Source organism: Triturus cristatus, chromosome 4_2 (assembly GCF_964204655.1).
Source record: "Triturus cristatus chromosome 4_2, aTriCri1.1, whole genome shotgun sequence".
In the NCBI taxonomy this organism is placed as follows: domain Eukaryota; kingdom Metazoa; phylum Chordata; class Amphibia; order Caudata; family Salamandridae; genus Triturus; species Triturus cristatus.
Genome location: NC_140586.1, coordinates 157,320,667 through 157,338,390, shown reverse-complemented (window position 1 = coordinate 157,338,390; position 17,724 = coordinate 157,320,667).

Genomic DNA, 17,724 nt, shown 5'->3' with positions numbered 1-17,724 from the left:
ATCATAAATCTCACGGATATCACACTAACTGAGAAGGAGACCAAATTACTTAAACTAGGACTGTCCTATTGTCCACCGGCGGATTTCAACTACGTAACAACTAGAGTAGATGATTTTAAATTTGTCAGGACTTTAAAATTGAAAAAACTATTTGCACAAAAGAAGGCACTAAAACCACGAGAAGAGAGCAGTGGTCCTGCTGTTTTAGACCATCCTGGCAGTCTTTCTGTTGCAGATATGGATCTTATGCTGGGTCTACGGGGCATGGATAATGATGGTGATCGTTGTATTTCAAGGATTAATGAGGATGAGACCATCAGCCTTCATGATCAAGAAGAAACCTCTGGGTTCTCCATGAGCCAAGCATTAGTAACTGCCAGAGAACAAGAGGTTGAAATCACTGCAAATGAACCTACTAGTTTTAGACCACCATCCAAATTTATACCCATGACTGCCAAGGACTCTATAGACATTTTCAATGAACTAGTGATTAACGATCTTAAGAATTTGGAGAAATGTACGAGTGTGAAACATAAAGTCTATTCACAGCATGAAAAAGAGTATTCGGCGTTAGTTACTAAATTGACTTCAGAGGGTAACTGTATTGTGAGAAATGCTGATAAAGGAGGGAATGTGGTCCTATGGGACAGAACCAGATACTTGAATGAGGCATACAAACAACTTAATAACTGCAGCAATTATGTAACAGTTGCTGAGTCTCTGATGCAATTGAGTTTCTCTGATTTTAATGAACAACTTCAAGATTGGTATAACCAAGGTTTATTAACCTCAGAGGAACGTATGTTTCTGAAAATAGACAAACCGGTTACCCCCGTGTTTTATCTGATTCCGAAGGTGCACAAAAGCCTAGACAATCCCCCAGGGTGCCCCATCATTTCCGCAATAGGAGGAGCTTTCGAGAACACATCAAAATTTGTAGATTCTTTCTTGTGCCCTATAGTAAAAACTTTACCATCCTATATTCAGGATACAGGAGATTTTCTGAAAAAAATTTACGATTTGCCCTGGGAAGATGACTATTTGTTGATGACGATTGATGTAACTACATTATACACCAGTATCAAACATGAGGATGGCTTGAATGCCATAAAACATTTCTTAAGCAATCGTCCGATTAAACTTTGGGCCCACACCCAGATGCTATTGAGTATGGTGTCTACCTGCTTGAAAAGCAATTACTTTCTCTTTAATGATGAGCTCTTCCACCAAATCTGCGGGACAGCGATGGGCACCTGCTTCGCCCCCAGCTATGCTAATTTGCATATGGGCTGGTGGGAGGAGCAGGTGGTCCAGGTCGTACACCAAACTGAGTGGGAGGAAAATGTACTACACTGGAGTCGATTTATCGACGACCTGTTTGTAGTCTGGAAAGGAACGGAGGAGTCAGCAATAAACTTTATTAAAAAACTACAGGTGAACAACTTAAATCTTAAATTCACCAGTACCATCAGCAACTTGTCAGTAGATTTTTTAGACCTCTCCATTTATGTCAACAATTCCAAACTCCAGACAAAACTATATAGAAAACCCACTGCAGGTAATACTCTCCTGCATGCAGAAAGCTTCCACCCTCAGAATCTGATTAAGAGCATCCCATACGGAGAATGCCTAAGAACTATGCGCAATTGCAGTGAGGAAGCAGTTTTGGAGAAAGAGCTAACGAAACTAAACTCGAGATTTCGAGCAAGAGGATATACCAAAGTTAATCTACAAACAGCAATTAAAAAGGCAAGGGAATCTTCGAGGGAAGATATCCTTTTCAAACCCAGTAAAAGTAAAACATCTAATCCAAAAAAGAATCAACCAAGAATGATCACAACCTATAACCGTAAGCATGGCCAAATCAGAAGCATTCTCACTAAACATTGGCATTTGATCAGAAATGATCCAATCCTCGGTAAACTAACTCAGAGGAGACCAGCAATAACATTCAGAAGGGCTCGGTCCTTCAGACAAATGCTGGTGAGTAATGTTATGAAACGTCCCAAAAAACAATCCACGAATTGGCTCAAACCCAGAGATGGGTTCACTAAATGCACCAAATGTAAAGCTTGTAGTTTTGGGAAGAATACACAGGTTTATACATTAGGACTATCAAAACGGATGAAAAAGATTAAAGGACATCTTACGTGTAAGACAGATTTTGCTGTCTACGTGCTACAATGCCCTTGTGGCTTGAGGTACGTGGGCAGCACGATCCATCCAGTCCACAAAAGGGTGCTACAACACCTTAGAGCGATTCGGAATGGGGACAACTCCTACCCTGTTGCGCGACACTTTGCAGCATATCACAATAAGAGTACTCAAGGCTTGTTTTATTTTGTGGTAGACTGTATTCCCCCAAACCAACGGGGGGGTAACAGAGAAAAGAAGTTGCGTAAACTTGAGTCCTGCTACATTTTAGAGCTCAATACACGGTCCCCTGGAGGACTGAATATTGAGGAAGATTTAGTGACACATTTATAATTGAGTTGGGTGTCAGCGCTTAAGATGAGAAATCAATATTTAATAGGCAATCTCTCTGCCCCGTTTTTTAACTGTATCTTTTCTAAGGAATTTTTTACTTTTGTTTATATATTTGTTACATACTAGATACACAATCACAATTTCAAATTTTTAAGATGAATCATGAATGTACTTGGGACTACACTGTAGTATTAGCCCCACTGGGGGTATATTAGGAGGATGAAATTCACTTGGAAATTATCCTTAAAACATGCACTGAATTAACGGCCCACTAGGGCTCAATCCCGACAAGATTTCTTCTAGTTTAATGAATTTTAGAAGAGACACTGTTTCTTAAATAATGAGATTACGCTTTGTTAATTATGCATTGATATGTATTAAGGAGTAAGCGTTTATATGTTTACTAAAACTGATATTCATATGTATGTAACGTGCGTGATATTCAGTGCATGGATTGCCATGATGAAAAAAACTACGAGTCTTTTTTCCAATACACTCTGTTAGTAGTCTTAGTCATGTGACACGACGTTGAACACTTTATTTAAAATGGCTCAAGAAACGGGCAAGTCGTTGGTGAACAAGCCTGCTAGTCAGGCGAAACGCGTCCTACCAGCCGATTGCAATAAAGTTTTTCTGACCAGAACACGGCGTCGTCATCCTTGCAGTACGAGGAATTTTGAAACTCTTACACACATATACACTGCGTTTCACATATGTAGTTACTGACACATGTACAACTGAGATATACATTCAATCACTAACACACCCATACATACACTCAATCAACCATACAGTCCATCACAGTTGCACTCTTAAAACCATGCACCCATAGAATCACCCACTCACACATCTATGCACAGAGTCACACACACCCTACCCACACAAACACTCAGGCACCCATACAGATACTCAGACAACCAATCAATAACCCATATAGACACTCATATAGTTATTCACAAAACCATGCAGCCACTTATACACCAACACACAGACACATACAGACATTCACACAGTTTAGTCACTAGTCTGCAGTAAGATACATTTAATGACTCACTTATAGAGTCAGTTACGCACCTAGAAAATCATCCATTCACACACTTGTACACCCACTCATTCTTCAACAGGCCTTTCCCTATATATATTAAACATATTAAAACTGTACAGAAACACAGACTCACTGGATGATGTCATCAGTGATGTCACTGACCATGTCATGAGTGATGTAATATGTGACGTCATCAGCAGTGCCTTGCGGGGGCGCGAGTTATAGTTAGCTGAACTAACTATAACAGGGGAATTTCTAGGGTTTTGTACAAGGGAAATGTCCAGCTAACTATAACACCCCTGAAACCTATGGTTTTTTCAGTGAATTTCTAAGGTTTTTTAAATGCCAATTCCTAACTATAACGCCCCTGAAACCTTTGGTTTGTTCAGTGAATTTCAAAGGTTTTTTAAATGCCAATTCCTAACTATAACGTGCATGAAACGTATGGTTTTTTCAGTGAATTTCAAAGAATTTTTAAATGCTAATTCCTATCTATAACTTATCTCTAAAGATATCATGTTTAATGATTTTCATTGGATTTCTATATTTTTCAAATTCAGTGTGTCAATTTCATTAATTATGTTTTTTTTAAAATACTTTTTTATCACCATTTTTTAAACTTATTTTTTCAATTAATTCTTTTAAAAATTAAAAAATATTATTTGAATTTAATGGGTTTTTCAAACATATTTTTTTATATTTTTCAAAATATTTTTTTAACTATATGTTCAAAACTATATTTCATATATGTTTTTTTCCCATGTTTTTGGATCCGCGCACCCTATGCGCACCGTTCCTGATCCCTACGCGTTAGCATCCGCGCATGGTATGCGTTGGGTACGTGTTTAGGGCGCGATCGCAATGCGACCGGTATGCGACTCCCAGCCTATACGCGACACGTTCGATGTACGTAACGCGACGCTTCTGCGCTTCCGCGATGCGTCATCTGCGTCTATGACGCGGTAGGTGCGCGGATCCCACAAAATATTTAACATTTAAAAAAACATATATATGTATTTCATGTGAATATTAATTGAAGACAAACTCTAAACTAATCTTAAAAGTAATATATTTTTACATGTAATCCTATATTTTTTTTTTATTCAATTTCGCGGATGCGCGCTGGGTGCGTGATGCGTAAGCGCAGGGTGCGCGGATCCCATGTGACCTGCAAAAAAAGAGATTTGATTGGTTCATTACACTTCCTGCTCTAACTATTGAAAGACCCCACCCAATTCAATCATTCTTCTTTCCCCTTCTTTGGAGGAGCATCTCTTTGCAGAGAAGAAGATTTTTTAGACTAAGTTTACACTTAGCTCTAACTTTTTCCAACTAAAAATGGCTTCAGGGCAGCAGGCATCACCTGCATCTCCTCATTCATCTGAGGATGAATTTTTGGAGGAGGCACCACCAACACACCACGTTTTTCATCTGTGGTGTGGAATTTTTTTACTTTTCCCGAGGGGCAAACAAAGACCAATGCCACCTTGGTCACGTGCAAGATTTGCAAAAGAGTGCTGTCGTGAGGGGATCCTAACAAGAAATACTCGTGCGGCACGGCAAGCATGATGAAGCACCTAAGGACCCTTCATCCGAACAATCTTGCACGAGAAGAGTGCAAACGGATGAGAAACACTCCTGCTCCTGCGCCTTCCACCTCATCGCAGCTGAGCACTTCAAGAGTGCATCCATCAGCCCAAAACTTGGACATCCGTCCTCAATTTCAATATTTAAAAGTGCTCTGCACTAAGTGCAATGCGACTTTGTGCTACGGTGAGCAGTCGATCGATCTGATCTGCCGCCGGCAAGAAAGTCACATTTGCTAGTGGGTTTTTTTTGTTTGTTCCCTGAAGTTCATTGTTTGGTTCCTCCTGTTTTTTTTTTGTTTTTTGTTTTCCAGAAAAACCAAAAAAATCACAAAATTGTTAGAAAAACCAAAAAAAAAAATATAAAAGAAGAAAGAAGAAAAAAAAAAGTTCTTCTAAGAACTAACTTTCCTGGTTTAAAAAAAGAGCTAAATTTCTTTGTTAGTGTGTGAAAGTTTAGATGAATGTATGTGTAGTACGTAATTGACTGAATTAATGCATTAGTAGCGTGTGGTGAATGTATAAGTGCAGAACTATGAGGAAGTGCTGCAGCATCACACAGTAACCTCTTTAACTGCAGTGTGCTGTAGTACTTCCGAAGCACAGGGATGCAACATATGTACATAAATATGTTGCAAATCTATGCTTCTCTCTGCACGGCTGCTTAAACTGCAGCCATGCGGTGACACAGGCACCCTTGCACCATAGTGCAAGGATATATGTGTCATGTGCTGTTTGTTTTTGTGCAGGAAGACACACCTTCCTACACAAAAACAATCTGTAAAGGCATGTTTCTCCTTCAATGTATGCTGAGCATTGTAGCATGCATTGAAGATATAAAAATGTGGAGAAATGAAAACAATTCTCCTTGTTGTGCTTTCCTACACCAATTTTAGAATGGTGCAGCATTCACACACATATCGAGATTTATGATTTCTGACAAATCTAGACATGTGTCTTGTTCTATGAGTATTCAGTGCAATCATGCACAACAACACTTATAGAACACCCTTTCAACGCAAAGTGGTGTGTATAATGAGGTTGTATTTACATGGAGTATAAAAAGTGCACAGAGTGCCTTTTCCTCTCTTTGTAAATATGAAAGAGTGTCTTGCGCAATAACTATGTTACAAAAAGTGACATATTTCCAGTTTTAAAATTCCTTGCGAATGATAGAAGGTAAGCACAGAGTTTTGTCTGCAAAGATGTTCAAAGAAGAATGATTGAAATGATTGCTGTCCTTCAATAGCTACAATGGGAAATATTATGAACCCCTCAAATCTCTTTTTTTGCAGGTCACATGATATCTGATTATGGTCAGATTTCAAAACTACATAGGTATAAACAGAGTGTTTTTAGAAACGTGTTTCAACTTTGTAGCTTCTTGCAGACTTCCTCATTCTGCATATTGAGACTTAGTTAAACTTACCTTCACAGTAATAGCAATAAAAAATGGTATACATTTTTTTCAGATTTTCGTTGCAATCTAAATTCATATAAATTGCTTATTTTTAAATTTGGATCTGTGAAAGAAAAGGAAAAAAAAAATATAACATGTAATAATACATTTTTTACAACACAGCATAATTTCCACAAAGTAATTTGTTAGCCTTTTTTGCTGCTCTCAGAATATATTGAATTTCACTAAAAATAGTAATTTCAATCGTACTCATCACTTAACAGTGGGCAAAAGAAAAAAAATCCGAAAGATTGTTAAAAAAAAAACAACATGCTATTCTCAGCAAAATACCACAAGATACAAATCACAGATATATAAAATGCTTACGGCTAACAAAATTTTATAAGTTTAACTTAGAAAAACTGTAAATGTTGTCGCTTTAAAATATTCACCGAATCTAAGGATGAATTTTTGGAGGAGGCACCACGCCCACAACGTTTTTCTTCAGTGGTGTGGAAATTTTTTACTTTTCCCGAGGAGCAAACAAAGATAAATGCCACCTTGGTCACGTGCAAGATTTGCAAAAGAGTTCTGTTGCGAGGGGATCCTAACAAGAAATACTCGTAGGGCACGGCAAGTATGATGAAACACCTAAGGACCCTTCATCCAAACAATCTTGCACGAGAAGAGTGCAAACGGATGAGAAACACTCCTGCTCCTGCGCCTTTCTGAGTTTCTTTTCTTTTACTTTTTTTTCTGGCATGATTTCTCTATTTTTACGTTGAAAAACAGTATCTGTAAAAAAGAATCACAAATAAATGTATATTAATAACTTTCAAATTTATACTATTCCATTACTGTACAAACACATTTTATATAAAAACTGACTAAGACACTATAGCCCTGAACCACAAGTGTGACGATGGTTAAAACACTACCTGCATACTACTTTGAAGCAGTTCATGCCCTAAAGCCTCCTCACTAAAAGACTACATGCTAACTGACTGAATGATTACAGTACTATAAGGAGACAGACTGGGTGAGTAACAGGGTGTTTGCTAGAAGTGTATGAATACTGACTGGGGAATTGAAGGTGTGAAAGACAACTGTGTAGGTGGTTAGAGGCCTGCATGCATAGTGAATAGGCATTTGAAGCAGTCTATGTGCATGAGTACTTGGAAACTGACGGAATGATTAGAGTACAGCAAAGAGAGTGCCTGGGTGAATTTATAAGTGGTTGTCTTTTGACACAGTGAATGGATTAGTTCTTGGTACTGAATGGGTCACTAGAGGAGTGCAAAGGGAGTGACAGGATGTTTGCTGGACTGTATGGATACTAACTAGGGAATTGAAGATGTGAAAGACAAGTGTAAAGTATGTTAGAAGACTGCATGCATACTGCATAGACATTTGAAGCAGTCTATCTGGTAATGTATGGTTCACAACATGAGTACTTGGAAACTGACTAAATCATCAGACTACTGCAAGGACAGTGCCTGGGTAAAACTTTTAAATTTTCAGTTCTGGCACAGTGAAGAGAATAGTACATGGTACTGCACTTTAGTATCAACCCCTGACTCATTTTATCAATGCATAAGCAAAGAATAGTTCCAAAGCTACTAAAACTTGACAACATGACCGACTTTAAAACAGTTATCTGTCAGCAAATACACAATGTTACCAAATGCTTCTCTCACAGTGGTTCCCAAATGCACACAGACTCACAGTGTGATTCTAGACAAGCAACACTATCCCTAGCAGCTTACCAAAACTCATTCACTACTGTGCAAGGGGTAAGGAGACTACACACAATCTACATATTAAAGTACAGCACATTAGTGTCAAAGCATGAATCATTTTAACAATGCATAAGCAAAGACTGGCTTCTAATGCTACTAAAACTTGACAACATGACATGTTTTAAAACAGTTATCTGTCACCAAATACACAATGTTACCAAATGCTTCTCTCACAGTGGTTCCCAAATGCACACAGACTCACAGTGTGATTCTAGACAACAACCACTATACCTAGGAGTTTACCAAAAATCATTCACTACTGTGGAAGTGGTAAGGGAACTGCACACAATCTACATATTTCAGGACTGCACTTTTGTGTCAAAGCCTAACTCATTTAATCAAAGCATAAGCAAAAACTGCCTTCCAATGCTACTAAAACTTGACAACAAGACAGGTTTTAAAACAGTTATCTGTCAGCAAATACACGATGTTACCAAATACTTCTCTCACAGTGGTTCCCAAATGCACACTGTTGGAAAGCGTTCCCCGGGGAGGCTGCGGAATGCGTTCCCGACCACCCTGAGGCCCACCTTTCCCAGAATTAGGCCGAGCAAGAGCAGGGAGGCCCTTCCTGGAAGGGTCTCGCACCTAGGATCGCACGCGCTGCGCCTACTCTCTCTTCGGATATAGGGACACCACACAGTAGGTCGTTATAAGGCAATAAACTTTTATCGGTAGTTGTCAGGGATCTTTATGATCCGGCAGGCAGGTGCAATATTAATGCCACAAGTGGCAGCGATCTCGTGATGGAGGGAGAGGGGTAGCGGGACAGTCTTTCAATCAGTGTCTCTGCGAGGTATCCAGCGCACAGCTCTCAATCCTCGAGCTGAGGGGATGTTGCTTCTCTTGGTAATCTCTACCGTTTCTCGTGGAGGAGCGGGCCGCGAGTCACTCAGCAGGCACCGGAGGTTTGTAGTTCGGGGAGCCGCGACGGCGTCAGCAGGGCTCAGATGGTTCAGACTTCGGGGAGCCGCGACGGCGTCAGCAGGGCTCAGATGGTTCAGAGTTCGGGGAGCCGCGACGGCGTCAGCAGGGCTCAGATGGTTCAGAGTTCGGGGAGCCACGACAGCGTCAGCAGGGCTCAGATGGTTCAGAGTTCGGGGAGCCGCGACAACGTCAGCAGGGCTCAGATGGTTCAGAGTTCGGGTAGCGTTCTTCTGTTCGGTGAGCGATCGAGCCGCGACCAGGTCAGCAGGCTCTCGTCAGTCCAGGTCTTCTCTGCCTCTCGTCCCTTCAGCACCCCTTGTTATACTCCCCCTCCTCTTTGAAGTCCGGAGTCCTCACGGAGAGGGGTCTGGTGCCTGGGGGGGCGGTGTGTCGGGGTTTCCTGTCGCTCAGCCCCTTGATCTGTTCAGATGTGTCGGGGAGGGACTCCAGACGCCCAGCAGGAGAGGCGCCCGCTCACCGGGGGCCTGGTGGCCGATCGAAACCTCCCTCGGGGAAGAGACCAGAGGTGTGACAGAGTCGGCGCCTCTCGGTCTGGTTTGGGGGGGGTTTCGTTCTCCCTCGGCCGGGCATGCGTGTTGGGGATCTGGTCGGCCCTCGGGATGTTGCTCCACGGAAGCCGGAAGGCCGTGCCCACGAGGTTCGGCGTGTTTGTAGCGTAACTTGCTGGTCGGGAGGGCCCACGCCACGAGGCCGGTCTCACACGTGCCCCCCCCAGCTGAAAGGCGGGGAGAACTACCCATCCACTTGGGAGTTCTCCTCGCTGAAGCGGAAGAATCGGGACAGGCCGTCCGCGTTGGCGTGGTCAGTCCCGGGGCGATGTTCCACAGTGAAATCCATCCCCTGGAGAGAGATGGACCAGGGTAGCAGCTTGGGGTTTTCCCCTCGCATCTGCATCAACCACCGCAGGGGTCGATGATCTGTTTGCACTCGGAAGTGTGTTCCGAACAGGTAGGGCCGTAGCTTTTTGAGGGCCCAGACTACGGCGAACGTCTCTCGTTCAATTGTGCTCCACCGCTGTTCCCGGGGCAGTAACCTTCGGCTGATGAAGGCTATGGGCTGATCTATGCCTTTGTCGTCGTATTGTGAGCGGACTGCCCCGATGCCGTGTTCCGAGGCGTCCGTCTGGACCACAAACTCCTGGGCATAGTCGGGTGCTTTGAGTACTGGAGCCGCGCACATTGCGGCCTTTAGGGTGTCGAACGCCTTCTGGCAGGCGGGAGTCCAGTGTATTTTCTTGGGGTGTTTTTTGGAGGTTAGTTCTGTGAGAGGGCCTGCGATGCTGCCATAGTTTTTAATAAACCTGCGGTAGTAGCCGGTGAGGCCCAGGAAGGCTCGGACTTCCGTTTGGGTTGCAGGGGGTTCCCAGGACAGGATGGCGTCGATCTTCGGCTGGAGGGGGGCGACCTGCCCACTCCCCACCTGGTGCCCCAGATAAGTTACGGAGCCGTGCCCAATTTGACATTTGCTAGCTTTGATAGTGAGGCCGGCCCGGCGTAGAGCCAGCAGGACTTGACGGAGGTGCTGGAGGTGCTCGGTCCATTGGGAGCTGAAGACTGCTATGTCGTCAAGGTATGCTGCGCTGAACCCTTCTAGTCCGGCCAGGACCCTGTTCACCAGCCGCTGGAAGGTGGCCGGGGCATTTTTCATTCCGAATGGCATCACTCTAAAGCGGTAGTGCCCATCCGGGGTGGAGGAGGCGGAGCGCTCCTTGGCTCCCTCGGTGAGGGCATTCTGCCAGTACCCACTGGTCAGGTCGAAGGTGCTGAGGTAGCAGGCGGCCCCAAGGCGGTCAATGAGTTCGTCGGCACGGGGGATAGGGTGAGCGTCTGCTCGGGTGACCGCCTTGAGGCCTCGGTAGTCCACGCAGAATCTCAGCTCGGGGGCAACACCCGGGGTAGTCGCTTTCGGGACCAGGACTACCGGGCTGGCCCAGGGGCTGTCGGAGGGCTCAATCACCCCAAGGTCTAACATCTTGGCCACTTCAGTCTGGATGCAGGTCCGGACCCGATCAGGGACCCGGTAGGCCCGATGTTTCACTGGCGGGCTGTCTCCGGTGTCCACGTCGTGGACACACCAGCTGGTGACCCCGGGGGTCAGGGAGAAGAGATCCGCGAACTGCCCTAGTAGCTGGCAGCAGTCGTCGGTCTGTTGGGCTGTGAGGGCGGTCGACAGTCTCACCCCCTCCACGGATCCATCGGTTTCCTTCGCCCCCAGGGGGTCTGGGAGGGGCTCGGTGTCTTCTTCGGCCCCATCGTCGGTGGCCAGGAGTAGACTTAATTCGGTCCGCACAAAGTGGGGCTTGAGGCGGTTCACGTGGAGAACCCGGAGGGGGTTCCGCGGGGACTGCACATCGATGAGATAGGTGACTTGGCTCTTCCGCTCGATCACCTTGAAGGGCCCAGTCCATTTATCTTGGAGAGCGCAGGGTCTCACCGGGGCCATGACCCAGACTTGTTGGCCCGGCTGAAACTCGACTAGCGTAGCATTCTGGTCATGCCAGCGCTTCATCTCTTCTTGACTGGCCTCGAGGTTTGCTTCTGCGAGTTCCCTGAATTTTCGGGTCTGGTTGCGGAGCGCCAGGATATATCGGAACACGTCCGGAGGGGTCCCCCGGGGGGTGGCTTCCCACCCCTCCTTGACCAGGCTCAGGGGTCCTCGGACGGGGTGTCCATATAACAGTTCGAATGGGCTGAATCCCAGGGATTTTTGGGGAACCTCCCGGTAGGCGAACAGGAGACATGGGAGGAGGACGTCCCACCTCCGGCGTAGGGGTTCCTCGAGGCCCATGATCATCCCTTTCAGTGTCTTGTTAAAGCGCTCGACTAGGCCGTTTCCTTGGGGGTGGTACGGGGTGGTGAATTTGTACGATACTCCGCACTGCTGCCAGAGGGACTTCATATATCGGGAGATAAAGTTCGTACCCCGGTCACTCACGACTTCGCGGGGGAACCCCATGCGGGAGAATATCCCCATCAAGGCCCGGCCCACCACGGGGGCCGTCACGGTGCGGAGAGGGATGGCTTCGGGGTAACGGGTGGCATGGTCCACCAGGACGAGGATGAACCGGTGGCCCTGGGCGGTCTTAGGGTCCAGTGGTCCGACAATGTCGATTCCTACCCGCTCAAAAGGGGTACTGACGACGGGGAAGGGTTGGAGCGGAGCCTTGCGCTTGCCCCCACTCTTTCCGCTGGCCTGGCACGTGGGGCAGGACTTGCAGTGGGCCTCCACATTTGCTCGCATCTTGGGCCAATAGAAGTGGGTGACGAGTCGCTGGTAGGTCTTATCCTGGCCTAAGTGTCCGGCCAGGGGTACATCATGGGCCAGGCCCAGGGGAAGACTTCGGAAGCGTAGGGGTACTACTAGTACTCGGGCCGATCCCAACTCGGCCGACTTCTGTTCACTGTACAGCAGTCCGTTCTCCCAGTATACCCAGTGGGTGCCAGTCCGGTCGCCTGCTGCTTGGGCTTCGGCCTGTTGTCGGGGTCCAATGAGGGATGGGCAGGTGGATTGTTCTTGGCAGAACTCCTCACGGGAGGGGCTCCCTTCGCAGGGCCACGGTGCCAGTTCTGGCAAGTCCCCAAGTTTGGTCAGGTTTTCGGGGTCGGAAGGCCCGGATTCTTCGCCGGGAGCAGTTGGTTCGTCCAGAAGGGGGTCGTTGGCCTCTGGTGGTGTATCCTGGCTCTCGGGGATGGTGGCGGTGTTCAGGGGCATGGCCTCTCCCCCCTCGGAGGAAGGCGCCCGGAGAGTCATCGAGCGTGTGGTGGCGCATACCCACTCCGGTAGGCCCATCATCTCGAGGTGGGCCCTTCGTTCCACTTGTCCCCACGGGGAGTTCTCCAGGTCGTTGCCCAGGAGGCAGTCCACGGGCTGGGAGGTTCGGACCGCTACTTTTAACTTGCCGGTGACTCCCCCCCATTCGAAGGGGACTAGGGCCATTCGGCAGAGGCTCTCGGAATTGTCTGATGATATGACGGGGCAAAAGGCGCCAGGCAGGATCTGATCCTCGGAAATCAGGTGACAATGGACCGCCGTGACACTCGCCCCCGTGTCCCGGAGCCCCTCGATGCGATGACCGTTGACCGTTACCTGCTGTCGGTACTTCTTCGTGTTGGCGGGCAGGGGTGTTCCGGGGACCATCTCTCGGTCCCCTAGGGAGACCAAAGCCATGGCGGCTGGTTCCCATTCTTCGGAGTCTTCCATCTCTTCTCCCAGGGCTACCGAGGCCATCTGTCGAGCCGGCGGGGTGGTGGTGGCGGTCCGCTGGTACAGGGGACACTGGGGGTCGCTGGCATAGTGTCCGGTCTGTTGGCAGCGGAAGCAGGTGATTCTCACTCGGGGCCCCGGCCTCCCTGGTGGCCCGGTGCTGGCTGGAGGCGGAGCTGGAAAGGGCGGAGATTGTCCTCTGGGAGGGCTGAGCGGGGATCCCCCGGGAGCTCCCTTTGCCGGCCTTGGTTCCCTCCGCCCCTCTGGCGGGGGGGTCCCTGACTGTGGCGACCATAGTCTCCCACGGGGCCCCGGGAGGTCCGGGTGTTCACCCACCGGTCAGCCTCGACGGCTAGTTTCCGAGGGTCTGTGAGTTTGCTGTCCAGGAGGTGCTGGCGCAGCTCTACGAAGCAATTAGCGGCCAAGTGTTCCCATGCGATTAGGTCGAACAGCTCCTCAAAGGTGGAGACCTTGCTGCCCTTGATCCATCCGTCCAAGGCCCGGCTGTAAAAGTTCACGTACTCCACCCAGGTGGTACCGGGTATCTTTTTGCAGTCTCTAAACCTTTGCCGGTACATTTCAGGGGTGAGCCCATATCTGGCTACCAGGGCCTCTTTCATGTGACTGTAGGAGTTCATCACGGTGGAGGGCAGGTCCAGCAGGGTATCTCTCCCCTCACTCAGGAACCGGCCCCACAGCCCAGCCCCCCAGTCTTTCTGCGGGACTCGGTGGGAGGTCATGGCGACTTCGTAGGCCTTGAACCATTGCTGAATGTCGTCGTTCTTATAGTACTCTTTCACCACATCTTCGGTTCCACGGTGGAGGAGATGGGTTGGGTTTCTGAGGGTCGGGCCTCCGCCCTCTTGGCCTTGAGCTCGATTTCTTTTAGGCTACGTTCGTGCTCTAGTTGGAGTTTCTTTTCTTCGTGTTCTCTCTGTCGTTTCTTTTCCTCTAGTTCTCCTTGTAGGCGTAATTGTTCCACCGCCAGTTTTTTCTCAGCCAGTTTTATCTCTCCTTCGATTTTTAATTTTGCTAGTTCCAGTTCGTGGTTGCGACCTCTTTCTCGGTCTGCTAGTTCCTCTGGGGATAGGCCCCCCTCGGGGGCGCCATTCCTCCCCGGGCTGCTTCGTGGTTCGTTGGGGTGCTCTCCTTCTGTTTGTGTCCGGGGAGCTTCTGCCTCGACCCAGGTTTTTAATGCCCCCTGGAAGTCCTCTTTCGTGCTTAGTCCGGTGGTAGCGATTCCAAAGTCTTTGCAAAATTGTTTCAGTTCTCGGTGCGTATAAGATTCTAACTGGTCTTTTTGAAATGCCGTGCTTGGGTTGGTGCCTGCGGCACCTAGGGAAGTTTCTCCTTCCATTTCTTCTTGGTAGCGCGTAAGCCGTCTACTGCACGATCTCTAGGTGTTGGCTCGTATCCCGTCGCCTGCCACCAAATGTTGGAAAGCGTTCCCCGGGGAGGCTGCGGAATGCGTTCCCGACCACCCTGAGGCCCACCTTTCCCAGAATTAGGCCGAGCAAGAGCAGGGAGGCCCTTCCTGGAAGGGTCTCGCACCTAGGATCGCACGCGCTGCGCCTACTCTCTCTTCGGATATAGGGACACCACACAGTAGGTCGTTATAAGGCAATAAACTTTTATCGGTAGTTGTCAGGGATCTTTATGATCCGGCAGGCAGGTGCAATATTAATGCCACAAGTGGCAGCGATCTCGTGATGGAGGGATCAGTGTCTCTGCGAGGTATCCGGCGCACAGCTCTCAATCCTCGAGCTGAGGGGATGTTGCTTCTCTTGGTAATCTCTACCGTTTCTCGTGGAGGAGCGGGCCGCGAGTCACTCAGCAGGCACCGGAGGTTTGTAGTTCGGGGAGCCGCGACGGCGTCAGCAGGGCTCAGATGGTTCAGACTTCGGGGAGCCGCGACGGCGTCAGCAGGGCTCAGATGGTTCAGAGTTCGGGGAGCGGCGACGGCGTCAGCAGGGCTCAGATGGTTCAGAGTTCGGGGAGCCGCGACAGCGTCAGCAGGGCTCAGATGGTTCAGAGTTCGGGGAGCCACGACAACGTCAGCAGGGCTCAGATGGTTCAGAGTTCGGGTAGCGTTCTTCTGTTCGGTGAGCGATCGAGCCGCGACCAGGTCAGCAGGCTCTCGTCAGTCCAGGTCTTCTCTGCCTCTCGTCCCTTCAGCACCCCTTGTTATACTCCCCCTCCTCTTTGAAGTCCGGAGTCCTCACGGAGAGGGGTCTGGTGCCTGGGGGGCGGTGTGTCGGGGTTTCCTGTCGCTCAGCCCCTTGATCTGTTCAGATGTGTCGGGGAGGGACTCCAGACGCCCAGCAGGAGAGGCGCCCGCTCACCGGGGGCCTGGTGGCCGATCGAAACCTCCCTCGGGGAAGAGACCAGAGGTGTGACAGAGTCGGCGCCTCTCGGTCTGGTTTGGGGGGGGTTTCGTTCTCCCTCGGCCGGGCATGCGTGTTGGGGATCTGGTCGGCCCTCGGGATGTTGGTCCACGGAAGCCGGAAGGCCGTGCCCATGAGGTTCGGCGTGTTTGTAGCGTGACTTGCTGGTCGGGAGGGCCCACGCCACGAGGCCGGTCTCACACACACAGACTCACAGTGTGATTCTAGACAAGCAACACTATCCCTAGCAGTTTACAAAAACTCATTCACTACTGTGCCAGGGGTAAGGAGACTACAATCTACATATTAAAGTACAGCACATTAGTGTCAAAGCATGACTTATTTTATCAATGCATAAGCAAAGACTGGCTTCTAATGCTGCTAAAACTTGACAACATGACAGGTTTTAAAACAGTTATCTGTCAGCAAATACACGATGTTACCAAATGCTTCTCTCACAGTGGTTCCCAAATGCACACATACTCACTGTGTGATTCTAGACAAACAAGACTATCCTTTGCACTATACCAAAATACATTTCTTCATCTAGAAGGAGTACTACATTTTAGTATAGAAACATAACTCATTTCACAAATTCATAAACAATGACTGGTTTCTAATTCTACCAAAATATAAAAACAGCACAGTTATCTGTCTGCAAACACATGAAAAACACAACTGCTTATCACAGAATGGTTTCTACATGCACACACACTGTCAATAAGATTGTAGAGAAAAAAAGTACTCCCTACACTTTAGCAGGAGAAATACATTAGTCTGATTAAAATCAAAATAGTCTACATACATCCCCTCACAATTAAATAACTCACCTTTCAAGTTGTTTTGTAGATTAAGAAGTATATCAGTCACACACCAGATATCAGTCACACACCAGATTTTCTATTACAGAATCTCTGCACTGTGCACCTCTCAGCAAAAACAAAGAATGGCAAAGTTTCCCTTTCATTTTCCACACATATACATGTAAACATCAAATCACAATCCTTCACACATAAATTCAAAAGCAAACACACATTTCTATTGGTTAAACATTTCAACCCTTTCCAAATGAAATACATTTTAACCCTTCCCCCAATCTGCCTTCTGCCTGTTACCATAGAAACAGGTCATGGAACACTGCACTGAGCACACAGGTCACAAGTTCAGCACACAATGTTGCTAAACAAGACAGCAAGCGTGCTTGACCTTTCAACATATCAGCTTATCATATATAATGTTCCTTACAATCAGTTTTTGTTAACCAATAAGAATCATGCCTTTAAAAAACAGAAATATACACCCTACCTTTCAGTGTAGAAAGTTGTCATACAACCAATGATTTCTTGTCTTTTTTCAATTTATTTTTCCTTGGTTCAGCGCACCCAACGCGAGAGGATCCGTGCACCAAACGCGATGGGATGCGCGCACCCTGCACGCATTTCGACGTTTGTTTTTTTTAAAAAGGGGGCCCCCTAAGCACCTCTAGAGGGTCAGAGTATTTCCACTCTGCCCCCATTATATGTTTTACACACTTATTCCCCTTTTTTCATCAGCCTCGCTTCTACCGAGGCAGAAAATGGCCGCCAACAGTTCCTGGTTTTGAATGTAGACAGACACTCGACAGCCAATTAGCATTCAGCGCGCGATCGGGAGGGTGCGCGCTCGGTTCGGGGAGGGTGCGCTAAGGGTGCGCATAGGGTGCGCGGATCCTCCGAGGCCATATATATATGTATATTTAACTCTAATTTTCTCAGGAACTACTGAACAGATTCACACCATTTATGCAAAAGGCATGAGTCTGAACTGAGGACTACCTCTTTGCCAAATTTGGTGTCATTCCGTTCAGCGGTTCGGGCTGTAGCTGCGACAACAG